Source organism: Ursus arctos, unplaced genomic scaffold (genome assembly GCF_023065955.2).
Source record: "Ursus arctos isolate Adak ecotype North America unplaced genomic scaffold, UrsArc2.0 scaffold_2, whole genome shotgun sequence".
Taxonomy (NCBI): domain Eukaryota; kingdom Metazoa; phylum Chordata; class Mammalia; order Carnivora; family Ursidae; genus Ursus; species Ursus arctos.
In genome coordinates this window covers 45,391,600-45,411,647 of record NW_026622874.1, presented here as the reverse complement: position 1 = coordinate 45,411,647, position 20,048 = coordinate 45,391,600, and the positions used below count along the sequence as shown (strand labels likewise).

The following is a 20,048-nucleotide window of genomic DNA, read 5'->3' as shown; positions in this document are numbered from 1 at the left end:
CTGATACTGTTTTTTGTTTTTTAATATTTATTTATTTATTTGAGAGAGAGAGAGAGAGAAAGACAGCCAGCGAGAGAGGGAAGACAAGCAGGGGGAGTGGGAGAGGAAGAAGCAAGCTCCCAGCGGAGGAGCCTGATGTGGGGCTCGATCCCAGAACGCCGGGATCACGCCCTGAGCCGAAGGCAGACGCTTAATGACTGAGCCACCCAGGCACCCCTGATACTATTTTCTTACATCAAATGTCCTATTTCAACTCCATTATTTCCATTTTAATGATCAATTATGTTAATAGAGAATTTTTTTTTAAAGTCTTCCTTTAGATTGCTATCAGTTTTGGAGGGACTGGGGCTAGGGGAGTGGATTTGTCCATTAAGTCATGGTAGGGAAGAAGTATATCCCATATATTTAAATCTTCAGGCTCCTTGAGAGGCTGTTTTCCTGAGCTCTTTTAGCACCCAAGTGAAGAGCTTGTTGGAGACATTTATAACACTATAATGAAAGCTGAGATTTACTTTTTCTGCTTTTACAATACATGGTTTGCTTTTTTTAAATAAAGATTTTATGTATGTATGTATTTATGTATGTATTTATTTATTTATTTGAGAGAGAGAAAGTGTGAGCAGGAGGGAGAGGGAGAATCTGAAGCAGACTCTGCGCTGAGCAGGGCTTGATCTCACAACTGCTAGATCATAACCTGATCTAGCACAATCAAGAGTCAGGCGCTCAACGGACTGGGCGACCCAGGTGCCCCACACTGTTTGCTTTCAAGGATTATTAAATAACTTTCAATTTTTAAATATTGATTTCTTGGGAACGAGTATAATAATTGGCACATAGAAAGTGTTCCATAAATATTTGTAATTATTTTTCTTAGAGATTTATGCAGAGCAGCCATATGGTAGTTCTTTTTCCCCAATAAATAATGACAATTTTTTCTTCTTACTTACTGATCTCGTCATCTAAAGCCATCTTAAAACACTACATTTGGATAAGATCATTTTGGAAGATCTACGCTTTTGACATCTTTCTTTTGTTCTGGTTGCCTCGTGTGGGTTCTTTATTCTTAGAGTAGAATGTGAGGAAATCTGTGGATATAGCTAGGACCAAAAAACTTCCAAAGAATAATCTTGTCTACATATTGGCAATGAGGAGGAACTCATCAAAGCCAAATTTAATGTGACAAATTCCAAGAGGACACTTTAATAATCTTTTCACTTTGGGTAGGCACAAACCTAGTCTAGGCATTTTCATCTCTATCTCATTGCCTCAGGCAAGTTCCTCCATTTGATTCATAAATATGGTATGTCTTTGGGCAAAGGTGAGGGTTGAGGTCTTAAGCAACACATTATGATGTTGGGATATTAAAATTATACACCTCAGACAGTGGCTTGACATTTGAAGTCACTATGATGAAAAGATTGAAAAAGTGGTTAAAATCAATTTAACTATTCTTTGTTCTGCAGTGAAGAAAATGCAGTTCACAGTACCCTGGTAAACATGTTTTGAAGTAAGCAGTTTGTTAGGAGTGTGAATGAGACTTAGCACTAAGTTATAATAAAAAAATCTAAAAAAAAAACAACCCAAGAAAAGTCACCCCAATTTAGCCCTAAGCCACGTAGGCACTGAGGTGCAACTATTTTAAGAATAGATATGCACATTGAATTTCTTCTCACAGAACCTCTTGTGAATTAAGGTCTGATATCTCATTTTTAGATCTCATTTAAGCTGGTTTAACACTAGTAAGTAAAAATGCTGACCTAGCTTTGTATGAGTATTCTCCTTGTGTATTACTTAGGGCAGTGCTTTATACCAGATTTTTACACCAACAAAACTGTTTCCATTTGGGTGCCCACAGAATGAGATTCTGAGACAGTTTATTAATGCAAAATAATTTATTTTAGAAATGTATGAAGCACAGGTAAGGAAGTAGAGAAGTGAGACAGGGAAGGGAAGACAGGCGATATAAGGTACGTTATCAACTCAGTTAACTATTAATTTCTGCTGACATTTAATCCCAGAGGGAAATCTGGGAAATACTGTAGAATATACACCCCAGAGGTCTCTCACCTCAGGGATGAGGAATATTTATATCTGTATTGGTCAGCTTGGGTGACATAACAAAATACCATATATTGGGTGATTTAAACAATGGGAATTTATTTCTTACAGTTCTGAAGCTTGAGAAGTCCAAGATTAAAGTGCAGGATGATTCAGTTCCCCAGTAAGGGCCTGCTTCCTGCCTTGCAGATGGTCACCTTCTTGCTGTGTGAGGACAATGTGATGACACAGTAAGAGGACTGAGTGTGAGGACAGTGAGATAGAGCAACAGAGAGAGAAAGGGAGACGGAGGGAGAGAGGGAGAGAGAGAGACAGTAAGCAAGTTCTCTGGTGTCTCTTACAAAGTCACTAATCCCATTACAAGGGCCCCACCCTCATGAGATTATCTAAACCTACTTTCCAAAGGCCACATCTCCAAATATCACGTTGGTCTTTAAGGATTCAACATATGAATTGGCCAGGGATGGGTACAATAAAGGCATAATAATATCCCCAACTCTCTATCTCTATACTTATCTCTACCTTTATCTCTATCACCTCTACCTAGCTATATTCTCTCTCCCTTCCTCTCTCTCCCCTCCTCTCCCCCCCCCCTTTTCTCTTGGGAGCTGTGTATTAATTCTCCACTCCCCTCAGTCACTGGAGGAGGGCTGTTCCAGAGGTTAATCCCAGGAACTTTTGTCTCACTATCCACTCAGGTAGAATAGGGTCTCATTAGATCCAGAGAAAAGCCCTCAGACAATGAGATTCAGACAGGTAGGTGAAAGTTGGCCCATAGACACCGAAGGTGCCAGCCTAAGTTGTTACCCTTGAGCGACTTACTCGGCATTTACTATAGTAACTGTTTGGTTTCTGGGAGGGCATTCCTATGTTACCCAGTCAAGGTGTGAAACTTAATTAAAGTTTTGTATTTTAAATCCAAATATATGTAAAATGTGCATTTTGTTTCATAATATATTTAGAATTAATTGTAAAAATAAAATTACATTAAAAATTACTCAACCTTTTCCTCCAACATAAAAATCATTTAAAAGAAAAAGAATGTCTTGGCCTGGTTTCCCTTGAAAGTAGAGAATAAGACAAGTCTTGTAAGCAGTTCTTTTAATCGCAGGAGCCAGAGGGATGTGAAATCAGGAAGGAAAGCCAAAATAAAGATAAGTTATTAAGTTGGCTACTGGTGTGGGTGGACTAGTGATTGATCTTGCTAGGATTTTCTGAGGAACCTATGAAATACCTTTCAAAACTGTCCAGATGGGACTGAGATGGAAGCCTTTATCCATCATCTTCTGTTCCTCTATGGTCAGTGGTATTTCCATAGGCGTTACCTGTGTTCTCCCCAAGTGGCGCATGCCTGAGTCATGACCAAGTGCAGAAAAGCCCTGGGGCAGGACAAAGAGGCAAGAAGTACAGGCTAGGGTGGGGCGCTGTCAGGTTACATTTGAGGAAGTCGGTAGAAGCCTGAAGAGAATGGTTGTAGTAGTTGGAGCTGAAGTGAGTTTGAGTGTGTTTATGTGGAGGGTGGGGTGGCTAAGAAGATGTGTAATGGTGCACACGAAGTGCCCATACAGTGCTGGTTCAGGAGCATGGGACTAGGTGTTGGGGATGTGTGAAGGGGCATGCCCTTCAGTGTTGTGTGGGGCAATTGATACACAATCCCTTTGCCAAGATCCAGCACTCCTTTGCTGAATTCAGATGCTTTCACACTGTGCTCTTTCTGTCCAAAAAAAAAAAAAAAAGATTCAAAATGCATTCTTTATTTCACCTCACAAGAACCTATTAATTTTATATTGTTATATAAATTTAATTTGTTAGTCCCTCAAAGTTATTTATTAGAGTTGTAATAATTATGACCATTGAGATCCGTTAATAAAGACTCAAAATATAAAAATCCTTTCTTTCAAAATGTAAAAACTCTTTTAATATTATGAAAACATATATGTATATGCTACATAAAACAGAACAGAAAAATGTAATTATTTATAAGGAGTCTTCAGTTTGATTCTGTTCTCATCGTGACCCACATATTTCATTGTTTGTTGGTAGTGGAGTTCTGCTTTTCCGGTATCCACAGGAGAGGTGAAGAAGAGATGGTCTAACTCTAGCTCTGCTGACAGCTATGGCAGTCCCTCCAATCAGAGACTCAGAGGGAACTGGGAGAATATTTATTAGAGCAAGTATTTAATGTGTGGTGTTATAAAGTAATCAATACCGCATCATCTGCTGCTGTCCTAGTCAGTAGTCTGTGAAATGGGCAAGCGCCATATTGGACCCAGAGGAAACGGAAGGAGAGCCACTGATCAAAGAATGACTTTTTTTTTTAATTACAGAAAGACATAAAATGCACATAAATAAATATTTAAGTATTTGATTTAAACAAATGTTTAAATGGTTTTGTAGGTTTAAATACATTATGTGTTTTATTATGTCAAGCACAGAAGTCTTTTTAAATCAAGATTCTGGAAAGCCTTTCAACTTGTGTGATTTGAAGAAAGATACTAGAACTGTTTTTTAGTCATTCTTGATAATTATTCCTATTGAGTTCTAATGAAGAGAATTAGAAAATATTCCCCTACTTGAGACTGCTTCAAATCAGCAGGTATATAGGACTTCCTCATCCGTAAAATAGGTATTATAATTGTGTCTTTGGTTTAATATACATAATGAGATTATAGCAGTACCTGGAACTTAGAAAGCTGTCAGCAAATGTTAGTTATTAATCTTATTATGTTTGTGTACTACAACCTGGGCTATTGGATACTTACCTAAATCTAGGTAGTAAAAACATCCAAACATTCCAAGCAGATAACAAGCTAAATAAAGATGTCATTAACAGCACAATAACTATCTTTAAACCCCAAACTTTAAAATCAGGGATAATGTATAATTAAAAAAACAGGCACACCTGGGGGGCTCAGTGAGTTAAGCATCTGCTTCAGCTCAGATCATGATCGCAGGGTCCTGGGATTGAGCCCCACATGGGCTCCATGCTCAGTGGGGAGTCTGCTTCTCCCTCTCCTTCTGCCCCTCCTTCAGTTTGTGCTCTCTCGCTTTCTCTCTCTCTCAAATAAATAAGTAAATAACCTTTAAAAAAAATAAAAAAAACTAATAATATGGAAATTCTAGGAAATATCCTCAATAATCCCTCAGATATTCTCAATGTATACTTTCCATAATGAAACGTATCAGGTGAGAATTCCTTCATTTATTCAGCAGATCCTTAGGGAGTTCCTAAAATTTGCCAATGTATTAGGTGTAAAAGAGTCATCAGTGATTAAGACAGAGTCTCTTACCTCAGTGACCTTAAATGAGAAAAACAGGACAATGAAAAAGTAAGTAAGCATATAAACAAGGTAATTATGGACTGTAATAAGGATTTAAGAAAACAGAGTGATGAAAGACAATAGCTGTGGGAGGCCATTCTAAATGGAAGTCAGTGAAGACTTCTCTGAGGAGGTAACATTTGTGCCAAATTTTAAGATAAAGTGAAATGATGGGGGGAATAGGAAGCATTTCAAATAGAAAGGCCGGCAAATAAAAAGGAGTAGAAGTAAGAAAAGGTTTGGTGTGTTCAGGCAATAGGAAGACCATATACTTGGCCTATCATGACTAAAGGTGCAAACTGTATGGCGGGAGATTGAAGAGGGGGACAAACCCATGGTTAGGAATTTGGCTTTATTCTGAGAGAAATGGGATACTATTGAAGGGTTTCAAGCAAGGGGTAATATAATCTAACTTATGTTTTAAAACGTCTGGCTATTTTATGAAGCATGGGTAGTTGGTGTTGTCCGAAGTGAGATGAAAAGAAAAGCAACTCAGCAACTCTGTAAGTAGTCCCGGGGAGAGATGGTGGTGTCCTAGAATGTGGTGTCATACAAATGGAGAGCAGCGAACTGACTTGAGATATGTTTTGGAGCTGGAACCAAGACTTGTTGACAGATTAGAGGGAATGGGAAAGAAAAAATTCATTGATTCTGGCTTGTAAGACTCAGTGAACTGTGGTTCTGTCTCCTGACATGGGAAAGAGGTTGGGGGAAGAGCTATGCTTTTGTCTTGTGAGATGCCTATTACACGTTCAAGGAGTTTTCAAGTAGGCAATGGTGAGGTCTGGATTTAGATGGAGTACATTTGGAAGTTGTTACCCTAGATGGTATTTAAAAGTGTGGGACTAAATGGGACCATTAAAGGATGCTGCTAAAGAAATAATTACAATAACAAAAAAATGATCAAGGACTGGGCAATAGAAGTTTTTGGTGACTTAATAGATTGGGAAGTTTGACGAGTGAATTAAAAACAAGGAAGCAGATACAGATGACTCATTCAAGGAGTTTTACTTTGGAAAGAAGGAGAAAATGAAAGTGTTTGCTGGATTCAGGGGGTACGTGGTCAAGGGAGTTTTTGTTTTTTTAAGATGGGGGATAGAAAAAATATTTGCATACTGATGGGAATGATCTAGCAGAAGTAGTCGTTGGATAGCAGTGCATGAACTGAGATGCAAAAATCCTTGAGAAGGTGAGAGGGTTGGAGCAGAAGCACACGTGGAAACAATTGTTTTTGATAGGCACTTTTGAAACTGAAAACAGAGGAAGAATGTGTAGAGTTGATGGTGGCACCTATGATGGAATTCTGATCTAGTAATTTCTATTTTTTTCCGTGACTTTGAGGAAAGATCCTTATCTGAGAGGATTAAAGAAGAGGTTTGCTGAGAAAGTTAGGTCATTTTAGAAAGCGGGAAATTGAAGTTACTTGGGAAGGGTTGTAAAGTTGCTGGGAACTGGTGACCAATCATTTTAGATTTGTTATCATGAAATTGAGATGAAACCAGTAAGCCAATGTGTGATATTTGCTAGCAATATGTAGCCTCTGTGTGGCAGGCAGACAAAAGGAAGAGAACGAAAAAGAGTTGTTTCAGTTAAATACAATGAAACTGTGACCAGGAAGTTGAGGGAGTCTCCAAGAGCATGAATATAGTCATCAACCCTGGGATCTAGCCTGAATGAAAAGGAAAGTGAAGACAGAAAAGTGGTGAAAAAATAATGAGACCGTGGATGGAGACCACAGTGATGTAAAAGAATGAAGTGGATGCTCTAGAGGGAGTGAGCTGGAAGAGAAGGATCTGAGTGGGATGTTTTCAATGGAGATTTTGGTGTTGATGCATTTACAGACAAATGCAAGGTCTTGGTTGTAACAGTAGGAGTGGATGACTAAGATGGAAGAGAAGCATATGAAAGTGAAATGAAAGACCTAGTAAGTAAACCTGAGTTTTTGATGAGTCATCCACGTGGCTGCTGAAATTCCAAGGAATGATGAATGGTGTAGGGTGGAAGGAATGTAGGTAGTCAAGTAAAAATATCATCAATAAATGAGAGGTCCTTTAAAAGTAGAACCATAAAGGAGAGAAACAAGAAGGTGGGTGGCATAGCAAGATGGCATGGCTTCAAAGGAATTGTGGGTTTTGAAAGCTTTTGGAGAAATAAATGGTTTAGAAGCAGCAATACGGATCAAAAAGGGTACCTCTCTGGTGTTTAGGCTTCTTTCCTATCCCTGAGACAGCTGCAGAAAACAATTTCAGATTAGCAAGGGGAAAAGGGACATGGATAGAGAAAGCACATTTCTAGTAGCTGGTTATAGACTTTTTTTTTTTTTATTCCATTGCAGAGGGCAAAATATCTACTTAGAAAACTGTTGGAGGTAACTCTGTTATTTTGAGTCTGAATTCTGAGTGATTGTAGACATGGAGCCTGTATTAGCACTCTCACACAAGAAATTGGCCACAACACATACTTGTATGGGAAAAGAACAGCATGGAGTCAGGGAAAAAAATGGACAATAAGAGAAAGAAGTAAAGAGAGGTAAGAGGCTAGGGGCTTCATTAATTCTTAGTGATGGAATTTAATATTAGACTCTCATTGTTTATTTACAGTTTTTTAATGTAATTATGCTAACACATATACAATAACCTTTTAAATTTTGATTTCCTAATTTTGGGTTCAGTTATTCTCAACCACTTTTTGCTTTTCTTCTCCCTAGGGTCCCAAGACAAAGAATATCTTCCTATACTGTTAAATATAGACATCTGGACTGAATTGAACTTACATGACAATTGCAGTCAAGATTCTGGAACTCAGAATGGGCAAACCAGGTAAGCCGTGCCAATTTTAGAATGTTGTTTTAATAAGGCTTATTCCTGTCTGGGTCGGCTGCATTTTACATATGCAATCACTAGGCTGTGAGTATGAAGAGTTATTGCCATGACAACCAGGGCTGACTGACTTGTCTTTCAGAAATGGTAACAATTCAGCATGTTTGTAGATGATACCTGTAGTTCTCAATGACTTTCTAGAAGGTCACACAGTTTCTGCAATGGTTCTCAGTCATGTGGAAAGACCACTCATTAGGAAAAATGTGAGTTAAGTTCTAGTCATGCCTCTCCATGAGCCAAATGTGGAACCTCAGGCAAGACTACTGGGGCCTCAGTTTCTTCATCCATTTAATAGGAAGCTGTAGGCTAGGTTATATAGTCTTTAGGGTTGTTTACAGTTCTAAATTTCTCTCATTCCATAGGTTTACATATCATGAGCAGGTGGATCAAAATAATGTATCTACTCTGTCTGTAATCATGTTATCACTTCTAAACATTCTGTGAACTCTTTTTTGTGTCTTACCTTCAGAACTGACAACCTTCTCTCCTGATTTTGATTAAAAAAGAATAACTCAGAACTCTTGGGGGTTAAAAATAATTCATGACTAAAGATGATTCTAAACATTTTTTGAGCGATTGCAGCTTTCTTGGGCTACAAGGCTATTTCTTTTCCAAGGCAATGGACTTGAATGGTTCAACTCATTTGATACACGTGTTTACACTGGAATTTTTGTAAACATCAAAGCATGTACTTCAACCAGCAGTGGATTTTGATTATTGTTCACAATAGAAATACAAACTAACTCTGCTTTGTGAATTTATTCTTTGTTCTTCCCAGTTGTGTGTAGTGGCTGGCAATCCATTTTAGCTATCATTTATATAATAATATAATATTATTATATAATGGCTATCTAACTCCTGATTTTCATGTAATATAAAACAATATTTCATAATGAACAGTTTTATCTGTTTGTGTTCAAGTGCCCTATCTCTTCATTATTTGCAAAGCTAGCTATGATAGTATGGTTTAATAGTTAAATGTCCTCTTTATTCTAAAATATAGATTGAACCAACTTTAGATGTTTTCTTGCTCAAAGGACTTTGAGAGAATTTTTCCATAACACTTAGTCATTGCTCTTTTCACAGTCCCTCTTCCCCTAGCTTCTAATTAGGCTCTTTGGGTAACTGGAATTATTCTTTTCTTGGGGTGAGGGACATAGTACCAACTTATTGTTTGCTTGCTATGGAGACCCAAATATGAACTTGCTTCTTTTTGTCCGTATTTCTTTTGTGCCTTTGGCAGGTGACGTTGACTCAGGTTTATCTTCTTACGTTGGCGTTTCTTATCTGTTCACTCTTTCATCTTTATTTCCTATTCTTTTCTCCCTACTCCCTGGTATTTCCTTAGTCTAATACCTTTTATCACGTCTTCCAATATTTTCTTTCCCAGTCCCTTAAATATTCCTAGACTGTGATCTGAATTTTTGTGCTTGTCTCTATTTCTCATTTTACTTATAAGCTCACACCTTCATCACCATGGCTGGCTTCGAGGGCATGAGACCTGTGCAGTTACATGGGCCCCACACTGAGAAGGCCTCATGCTTGGTTTAATGCTCTGCTGCTGCCATCTTGAAATTTTTAATAAGCTTTGAACAAAGACCTCTGTGTGTTCTTTTTGCAACGGGCCCCACAAATTATATAGCTGTTGCTGATTGTAGCTATTTTTTTCCCTTTCTAGTTGGGTAAGGGGTTTTGTTTTAGTTCATCTCTTTTTCATTCCTCATCATATTCTTTTATTTATGGCCTTCCTGTGGTACATCATTTTGACTGCTATTTTAATATAGCCATATTTAGCTCTGTTTATTTCTCACATCCGTCAGGAACATTTAGCATGATATAAAAATAGTATATGGTCAATTTTTGATTGGCCACCCTGACTAAAGGAGAAGGGAATGAAGGAATCAATGAAGATTACAATTCATATAGGGAGTAATCATTTTGGAGAACATTGTGTGGTTTTTCACCTTTAGGAGAATTACCTTTTAATTCATGTTTGCTTGGGTTAATTGGTTTGCACTCCCTGAATACACAATAATTGGTGGTTGGGGAGCCCGCTGAGTGGCAGAGGCTAGCTAACCTGAGGTTAAACATCTCTGCTAATAAGGAGATTGATTGTGCTCATATTTTCTGTTTTTAGACCTAGAAAAAATGAATTATTTTTTGGTTTTCACTTGAGGGGGTTAGTAGGATATAAAGGCTTTTCTAATAATATTCCAACGCCTTTTTTAGTTTTGACAAACCAAATGGCCTATTCTTGTCTTTTTACCTGGTGGCAGAATGAGTCACCTTACTCTGTGATACTGTCTGCCCAGAAGCATTGAAATAGGAATGAAGTCTGATGTGCCCCCAGGTTGACCTTGCTGCCCAGGTATTACTTATCTTGGTTCGCTTGTTTTTTTGGTTGTTTTTTTTTTTCTCATATCCCTTGTTACATGCCAGTCACTGTTCTAACCACTTTAAAAATCCAAATTTAATTAATCCTAGGAATTAAGTACTATTAGTTACCCCCATCCTATGTTTGGAGAAATGGAGGCACAAATAAGTTATAAACTTTCCCAAAGACATAGTCATTAAGTGCTAGCACGAGGATTTGAACCCAGGCAGTTTGTCTCAGGTCTGAGTGGCATGCTGCTGTTCTAATTCATGATCTGTTTCATTTTATTCGTTCAGACCCTTAGAGAGTTGGAAAGCTAGGTGACTGATGAAGTAAAATCTAATCATAGTAAAGGACTTCCTAAAAGTCTCTATTTCTTTAACGTATCTTCAGTTGGCAATTTATAATAACAAGTAAGGGAATGTGTAAAAAAACCCAGGCAGACCTAGATATTAAAAGTGCATATGACTCTAAAGCAGATATATATGAGATGCGATTCTAGAGCCTACTGAGATGAATACTTGACAGTATATTCCTGGGAACTAACATTAAGGAGATGCTTCACTAACTGTCACAATCCCTTTTGGAAACTTGTGATCACAGCTGGTGACATTGCTGACATCTTTTATCTGTTGCCATACTTTTTCTTTTGGCTAGACATTACAGAGTGTGGAGCGAGATGGCCAATCAATGCGCTGCATCAGAATCAATAGATCTCAGTAAGCATTCCATTAGGCCCAGGAGCCTTTCCATTTCTCAGTCCTGTCTAGGTTTTGCACACTCCTTCATGAAAAAAGAGAGTTTGGGGATTATTTTCTCTACCTGTAGCTTCTCATGGACAAATGCATCCCCTATTATTGTAGAAATCTAGTCAATAAAGCTGTCGGAATTTAAAAAATATTGACAGTAGAGCCAAGTTCAGTGTACTTAACCTCTGTAGTAAGTTCTGGATGTGAAATATAAGAGAGGGAAATGATATTTATAGGAAAGTGTCTTGAAGTTTAAAAATAAGTTTAAAATGTTAGACGGTAGAAAAGAATCCTGACTTGAAGTTGGAGAATTTGGATTTTGCCTTGGTTCAGCAACTAAGAATCCTGGGCAGTTAAAGAAATCCCTGCAAAATGAGAGGATTTAATCTGATAATTTTTAGTGTCCAATAACAGCCCCCAATACTAAATTTTTTGACTTCAAAGAGTTTCATCCCCACAAGTCCATTTCAGTCCTAGGTGGATAGATAGGTACCTACAGAATTTATGTGATCCAAATGAGAAATGGCACATGGCTATTGTTATTATGATCTCTATCTTTTCTTTTTATAGCACCTAAGTATCTCTTCTTGTTACTTGCCCTCTCTCACAGTCCACCCCCCTCCCTGCTGATAGCAAGTCAGAACCCAGATGAGAGCTTTGCCTGTATTTTAGAACTTAAAATTTTCTCTGATCTCTTTCTTCAGGCAGATAGGGCTAGCGTGGTTAGCTTTACCTTCTACACATCTTAATTTCTCTCTTAGAATCCTAGAAATTATGCCCACCTCAAGTAACACTTTCATATATGAATTAGGTTAATGCTAGCAGCTGTAACAGGTGAATGTCAAGCCTCAAGTGACTTTATGCAAATTGGGTGATCTTGACCAATGGTGGCTCTCTTTCAAGCAGCTTCCTTTTAGCCTCTGGCTCTACTGTTTTCTATACAAACCTTTCAGGGTCAACACATTACCCTACAACAAGGCAATGGAAGGGGAAAACCATGGAGTGTCATTAATGGAAACTTTTTATGGACCTAACCAGGAAATAATGAACATTATTTTTGTTCATATTCCATTGGCTACATCCAAAGTGTCTGGGAAGTGTGGTCTATCTAGTTCTCTGCTTAGGAAGAAGAGGAAACTGGTTTGATGAACAGCTGGTCCAACAGTGCTCAGATTTTTGAAGGCATCAGAATCACCTGGATAAAACCAAGACTGCTGACCCAAGTCTCAGAGCTTCTGGCTCAGTCGGTCTGGAATAGGACCAGGAATGTGCATTTCTAGTAAGTTCCCAGGCGACGCTGATGCTGCTGATTCAGGGACAATGCTTTGGAGACCACAGCTGATGTGTGTTTGCTATACTTCTTAACACATAACACATGGACTATATTTCTTAAGGACTTCTAATCTTTACTGGAGAGAGAGAAGGGTCATTGACAGAGGAGCAGCAGACCTGGCTTGTAAGGAAGTGGGGGCTCCAGAGTACAGGTGACCTGAGTTCTGGTTTTGAGTCTGCTTCGCTGTGTGACCCTTGCAAGTAACTTCATGTCTCTGAACCTTAGTTTCCTGTAGGTAAAATGGGAATAGGATGAAATCAGTCCTGCTTAAAGCAAGGCACTGTTGAAATCAATTGAGATAAATATGGGGTAACACAATTATCTTAAAAGCAGACATCTGCCTTCCTGTTTGGATAAGAACCATCTTTGGAAAGGAACATATCTTGACAATTTGCTTGGGGGTGGCAGTGCAAGGTCTGAAAGAAGAAAAAAGGAAGTAAAACTACTCCAAAAGAGAAACGCCTGGAAGTTTGGAAGAAGCGAACCCGCAGAGGAGGGAGGGAACGAAGGAGAAAGGGCAGCAGTTTGCCAAAGCACCTTTTAGAACAGGGAGAGCTCCTGTTCAATTTTCAGTTGTTTGTGTTTCTGGACGTAAAGCTTCTCTGTCTCCTGAACTTTCAGTAAAATTGCGGTTGTTTTGTTGGTGAAAATCAGTGAAGAGAAATTGATTCTGTGTCTGGCTCGGTTCAGAGCAGAGACAAGAGGATGCCTAGAGTATGTGAGCAAGGTGTGAAAGCGAAGAACACAGGGAAGCAGGAGCTCCAAGCCGGAATTTATCACACAATCCTAAGCTCCTGAAAATGTGGTAAAGGCTCAACCTATGAAATTTCATGAGATTAACAGTCTCAGACATTTGTGTGGGAAGGGTCAGACACGAATGCTGCAAATATATGATTAATTATTCTTAGGCATGCCAAAGGACATCTAAAATAATCACATTTATAGTGGTATTGCTTAAATTTTCAAATAGCTTATTTATTCATTCCTATATTATTGGCATTATTATGCTCTTCATTATACTTTCCTTGGGCTTTTACGTTTTATTTTATTTTAAGTTTAGGTGTGGATGCATCTTCTAAAAACTACAAAATTACCCAACAGAACAGATTGAATTTCAAGGTTAGGAAGTTTTTCTAATAATAATTTATGGCCCAAGTATAATGTGATGAAGTAAGGTATTGTGTATGTAGGTACCAACCTGAGACTATGTTTGCCAAGTGTTGGATCAAAAATGGGGGAAAAACATTTCTAGCTTCAGTTAGAAATCCGCTTAGAATGCATTAATTATTATTTCTAAAGAATGGTGCATCGCATATCCTCAGCTATTTTTCAGCAAAATGGTTTAATTTGGAGAGATGCCATCTCCTGTAAGATTTTGCATTTCCTTCTGAAATTAGAAGAGTAGCCTCTCCCTTAATTTCTAAGAAAATTATAACACCTATCATGGAATAATTTACAAAAGAGTGTAAATTTTGCATTTGCACCTTTGAGAGTTATCCCCCCCCTCCCAAGCCTCTCCTTTTTGGAGTATTTGCAAAGCTCTGCAAATGACAAGCGCATCCACAATGCAAAGAATAATCTTTCTGTTGGGCTCTTCCTGGGGGTGGTGATTAGCACGATCTTCACTGAATATTTAACTTCCTTCCAATTGCTTATCTGGGCTGTGGATCAGTGAAAGATCTGGGTGAGCTGTCACTACTTTACATAATTAAGTTTTTCTTGCCAAAAAAAGAAAGTAACAAAATATGGAGTGAAAGAAGCCTAAGGTTGGGCTTTTAAAACATTTTCCCTTTATGTTACTTCCCCATTTAAAATAACCCGAAACAAAAGCAAAATAGTTGAGACTGAGGAGGAATTTTATGCAGATCAGTGAGGCTGACAGCTCACATTTTCTTGCAAAACCCCTAAGAATTTTCCTCCGCAGACCCCCTCCGCAGTCAGGAATAAATAGTAAATACCATAAAGCAAACAATTTCCCATTGTTCAAAACTGACTGGTTTCGTGTGTGGGTGAGGGGAAGGACAGGGTAGAGGGAAGTTCCATTGTAGGGAAGCTAAAGGCGGACAGAGATAACAACTCAAATGTACTGAAATGATAATTCAAGCTTCTCATATCACTTTATTTTTTTTATTATGTTAGTCACCATACGGTACTTCATTAGTTTTTGATGTAGTGTTCCATGATTCATTGTTTGCGTATAACACCCAGTGCTCATTCTCATATCACTTTAACTTAGTACAAAATCATAGCACAGGATTAGTGTTTAATCTCATTTTTACTATGCAGAAAATAGGTCCCAGAATTAGAATGACATACACTCCGAATGCTTAGATAGGATGTCCAGTCACTAAGAATGTGTGATGAACACCAACTTTGCTTGCTTAGCTGCACAAAATCCCTATTTCCCTCTCATTTGAGTGGGCTAGTGTACCCAGTGGGATCCTCTTCCCTGTATTTATCGAGCTTGCTAATGTCTGGGGGTGTCTTTCCCTGGTTACTGTAATAGGGAAAATTGCATTTGCTTATCTATCACAAATGAAAATCACCTGGGGAATAGAAATAGTATTTTCAATTCTGCTACCATTATTTCAGAAGCAATCAAATGCAGAGGAATGAAAGTCAAACATAGAGAAAAATGCTGATAGATTGGGCAATCTGCATGGCTCTCTGGGACCATCATTATTTCAGTGTTCAAGAGGAAAATGCGCATTTGAAAGATGGTAAATTCCATTGTATGCAATCAATCATTTACCACCTATAGCAAAAATAAACGTGGAGGAGGCAGTAGTTCAGAATTTAGCTATGTATCCATCCCTGCTTCTTTGTTTGTTCATTTGTTTCAAGAGATACTAAATCTTCTTTAACATTATGTGAATATTCCTGCCCTATTAGAACACAGCCCCTACATGATTTTCAAATATCCGTATTCAGAACAATCACCTGCACATGATGAGGTCAAAGTAAACCCTGCAGCCACCAAGAGCAAGATACTTGAATTGCCTTTCTTCTAGGACATTTTGTCTTTTTATTCCAGACTTTAAAAATAGGTTATCTGTCTGCATTTTGTGCATTTTTTTCTACCTTTATAATCTGAAGGTGATTTTATTAATACAGTAAATCTTGGTTGACTGATACTTTAGGAAGATGCTTTTTCTGGGTAAACTAAAAGCCTGACATGGCTTTTCCTGATATTCTTAAATATTTTATTAGCAATGTCTCTCCTCCACCCCCTTCCTATTCATAGTCTCCTTCAGTTTAATGATATAAAGCAGGTGGTAGGGTTGTCAAAACTAGGTTTCCATTAGAAACAATCTCTGAGAATGTGGTGTGTTTTCTTCCTTATTTTCCTCATTATTAGGTATCTTAGGCTCAAAAGGCTTATATGGCAATATGGAGAAATATACATCCTGCTTGAAACCAATGTTCTGAGAGTTTTCAAGCCACGAAAATCAGATATCAGAGTATATATATATATATATATATATATATATATATATATATATATATAAAATTAACCTTTCAGAATGTGAATTCTGGGTTTCTTTTTTTCTTCCTAATTCTGACAAAAGCCCAATCTCCAGCACCACCTCCCTCTCTTCCCCTTCTGGTACTGGATGGAGCATTAGTAAGTCTTGTTGTGATATTGTGGAAAATTTATCCATCAGTCTTGGTGTTTGGAGAAAAGCTATTTAGTCACTGACAACATTTTAAATTATTGATGGGTCAGAAATTTTGTCATTCTTAACTTTCTTTGTAACCTTTTATCCCAAGTAAATTGAAGCTGGATATTCAAATTATTATTTAGTAAAGTAGAAATAGCTTTTCCTCCTTTTATTTTTTTTGTAAGAGAGACATAAAGAGAAAAAAGAGGAAGAATGGTGGGAAGGTATAATGGGGCTATGATACTTCAGGATCCCCTGCCTTGGAATGGGACAGCCAGAGAGTTAATAAGAGTGAGTAGAGGGCTTTTCACTGTTTTATTTAAGCTGACTTTTAAAGTCCCTGTTTCCTTTCTTTCAAGCCTTTTATTGAATATAATTATATACAGAAAAAGGCACATATCTTGAGGACATAGCTGGATGCATTTTCACAAATTATCACACCATGTAATCAACACCCAGTTCCAAAAACAGACTTAACAGTGCCAGAAGCCCTCCTCTCACATCCCTCCTGTTACTACCCCTCACTCTCAAAGGTGTCTACCATCGTAACTTCTAACAGCGCAGATTTGCTTTGCTTGCATTTTGTTGTTTAATATAAACGGAATAATACCTATGTACTCTTTTGTTTGGCTACTTTTGCTCAGTATTGTGTCTGCGAGATTCATCTACGTTGTTCCATGTAGCTTTAGATCGCTCATTTATCTGTTACCTTTTAACTGTCTTAATTTGATATTATACTGTGAATAGCCATTTTCTTAGAGAGTGGGGTGTGGTTAATTAAGAGTACAGAATCTGAAACTAGGATGTCTATGTTGAAAACTCAGTTCTTCTATTCGTTAGACATATATATCACCTTGGATAAGTTACTCAAGTGTTCATTGCCTTAACGTCCTTATCTGTAAAATGAGGGTAATGATACTATCTTCCTTATGAGGTGAGTCTTTAATGAGGAAGATAGTAACTTGCATTAACACGTAAAAAGTGTTTATCAGAGTGCCTGGTAAGTGGACAGCACTATGTAATATATAAGCTAGTGCTACTTCTCCAATACACACTTCATTTTCCTCCTTCTGCCATTGCTTCAATCTCTGAGCACAGAATGAGGGAATAATGTATGCTAACTGACCAAAAGTAGGAAAGAAATGGATATCATTTGCCTTTTGCTCCCACTCCATTAATTTTAGACTTAAGTACTTACATTTAATTTTCAGTGGTTTACTGTTTAGTTAAAAACCCTAATTACTTACTGGAAATCTAATAAATAATAACGGTGAGTATATATTGATGAAAATTTAATGTGCTACAAAAACTTATTTTCTTATAAAATGATACAGAGAAGTATTAGATGTAAGAAACTTCATAATTTTATGCTTCAATTCACTTTCTTGGCCCATTCTTTACAGTTAGTATTGATAACATAATACTGTCTTTGTAGTATTTATGATTTGAAGTACTTTATAAGAGGGTTGAAGTGGGGAAGAAGTGGTACCACAACCTGAGTGATTGGAAGTGATGGAAAATTTTTCCATCTTTCCTTCACTTTTCACCCTACTTACCTTCCCCTCACCTTCTCTTCCCACTTCCTTATGTTCCAGTCCAGGATGAGCTGGGAACTATGGTGTAATATCATTTAGTGTAAAAACAGTGCATTAATAAATACTAAATTATTTATTTCTCCACCTTTTCTCTCTCTCTTGGTATTTCCCCAACAAATTCAGGCTCAAGAAAGAGAGTCTCATGGACTTGAAAAGTGTTTATGAAAACTGTAATGTTTTTTTATAAGGAAGACTTTAGAATATATATAGATATTCTATTATTTAAATAGGACATTACATTTCCTTAGTATATTGCTTGTGTTTTGTTATTCCTAGCAAATTGGGTCTATAAAAAACTTTGTTCTAATTGCCATTAGGTATTGTGTTTTCCTGAGAAAGTAATTCAAAAAAGTTCAGACAAAAATTACACTGTTATTGCCTATTGCCTTAATCTAAAAAAATTCTTTGTATTTCCCATTTCATTGATGTATAATGTATGAAACCAGAATTTCTAGAAGACATAGGACTCAGATACTATAAAGTCTTATGGAGAAAATCTTGACCAGTTTCTAATATCTGAAATTATAAACAATGTTTCAATATTACAGTGTATGTTGGAATACAAATCACTGAACATTTTGGTCAAAATAAATAGATAACCACTTTCATCTCATGAGCTCCTCATGTCATGAGATAGTAAGTGTGCCTGTGGAAACATGTGATGGTAGTAAACTCAATTTTGAGTAGGTTTATCTATATCAAACAAATTTTAAGTATTTGAATGAGTCAAGCTTCACAGAAATCAACCCCAGGGGAGGGGGAAAAAAAAAGAAAATGCAAACTCACTTTGTAATGTAATTGTACAGAATTCCCATGATCCTAGGGTCTAGTATTTCAAGATGAAATTCGATTAGTGTTATTAAAAGCATGTTTTAGGATCATATATTTTTGTTTTTGCTTCACATACTTAAATCATCATCTATTCTTTCCAAAATATCTCCTCAGCTAATGTTTGTGTACACGTGTTTGGGTGGAGAAAGCAATTTATGGCTTTTCCACACTAGTGAATTAACACTAAAGGAATATCAGTGGAGTTATTTCAAAGGAGTTAGGATGGGGTGACCCTGGTTTGCCTGGGATGGCTCAGTTTTGGCACTCAAAGTTCCATGTCCTGGGATACTCCTCAGTCTGGGCAAACTGGGATGGTGGGTCACTCTAAGATCTTACCCTCAAACATCTCTACCGCTAGCCTGTCACGGAGTCTGAAATGGATTCTTCAGACTGAGTACTGTGTTTTCAGGAGTCCCGTGTTAAAACGTAAACATACAAAGATACATAAATATTGGTTTTCATCATTTTTTTCCTGGGTGTATGTTTATCAGCCATGTGGTTTCCACTTTAGAAGCAGAGAGCTGAGCTGGACAGGAGAGTAATTATTCATAGTGGGGAGAAAAGGTGAAGAACAACCATTTGTTAAGAACCTACTATGTGCTAAGGAGTTTGATGGGCTCTTAATGGAAGTAGTTCAGAAACAAGACACTGAGCCTCTGGACAGGGTATGATATTGGGTTGGAGAGTGGGACAGATGAAGAGTGAATCCTCTAGAGGAGGAAAGTCATTAATTGCCTGAGTAGGATACTCCTGGGGTCAAACATAGATCTGCTTGTGGGCTCTGCATCTTTCTAACACCTTAACTGTGACCCAAAGTTTTAACTTCCAACACCGAGTTTTCTCATCACTAGAACTGGGATATGATACTTTCCTCATCAGATTTTGTGTTTTGTGAAAATTAAATGAAATAATGTATATAAAATACTTAGGATAGCACCTACTAGCTAAACAGCAGTATATAAATAGAAGCTGCTACTTCTGTTGCTGTTACTCTCTTTCCTGCTGGGACACCCTACTCAGAAAGCTGTGGCCTCTGAGCTGATGATTTTCATTGTCACTTTCAAGAGCCTATCATTCCTTTGTCTCTTTGACATGTAGGCTATTTGATGTCTTTGTTGGAAACTGCTGGGCTTACTGTTGCATCTGTGCATATGGGTATACAAATAGAAAAAAAACACTGCAAAAAGCAATTGGATTTGTTTATAAAGTCATAATCACAGGAGCATTGTTTTTCTTCTATGCTCCAT

The 20,048-nt window shown here is 37.6% G+C and overlaps 1 long non-coding RNA gene across 1 annotated transcript in view; it reads left to right on the top strand.

The window, feature by feature from the left end:
* Nucleotides 1–8,191, top strand: part of LOC125283473 (uncharacterized) — a 47,592-nt gene extending 39,401 nt beyond the window's left edge. The window contains exon 3 of the long non-coding RNA XR_007191373.2: nt 8,086–8,191. This is a non-coding gene — a long non-coding RNA (uncharacterized LOC125283473). The remainder of the gene's footprint in view (nt 1–8,085) is intronic.
* Nucleotides 8,192–20,048: the final 11,857 nt, after the last annotated feature.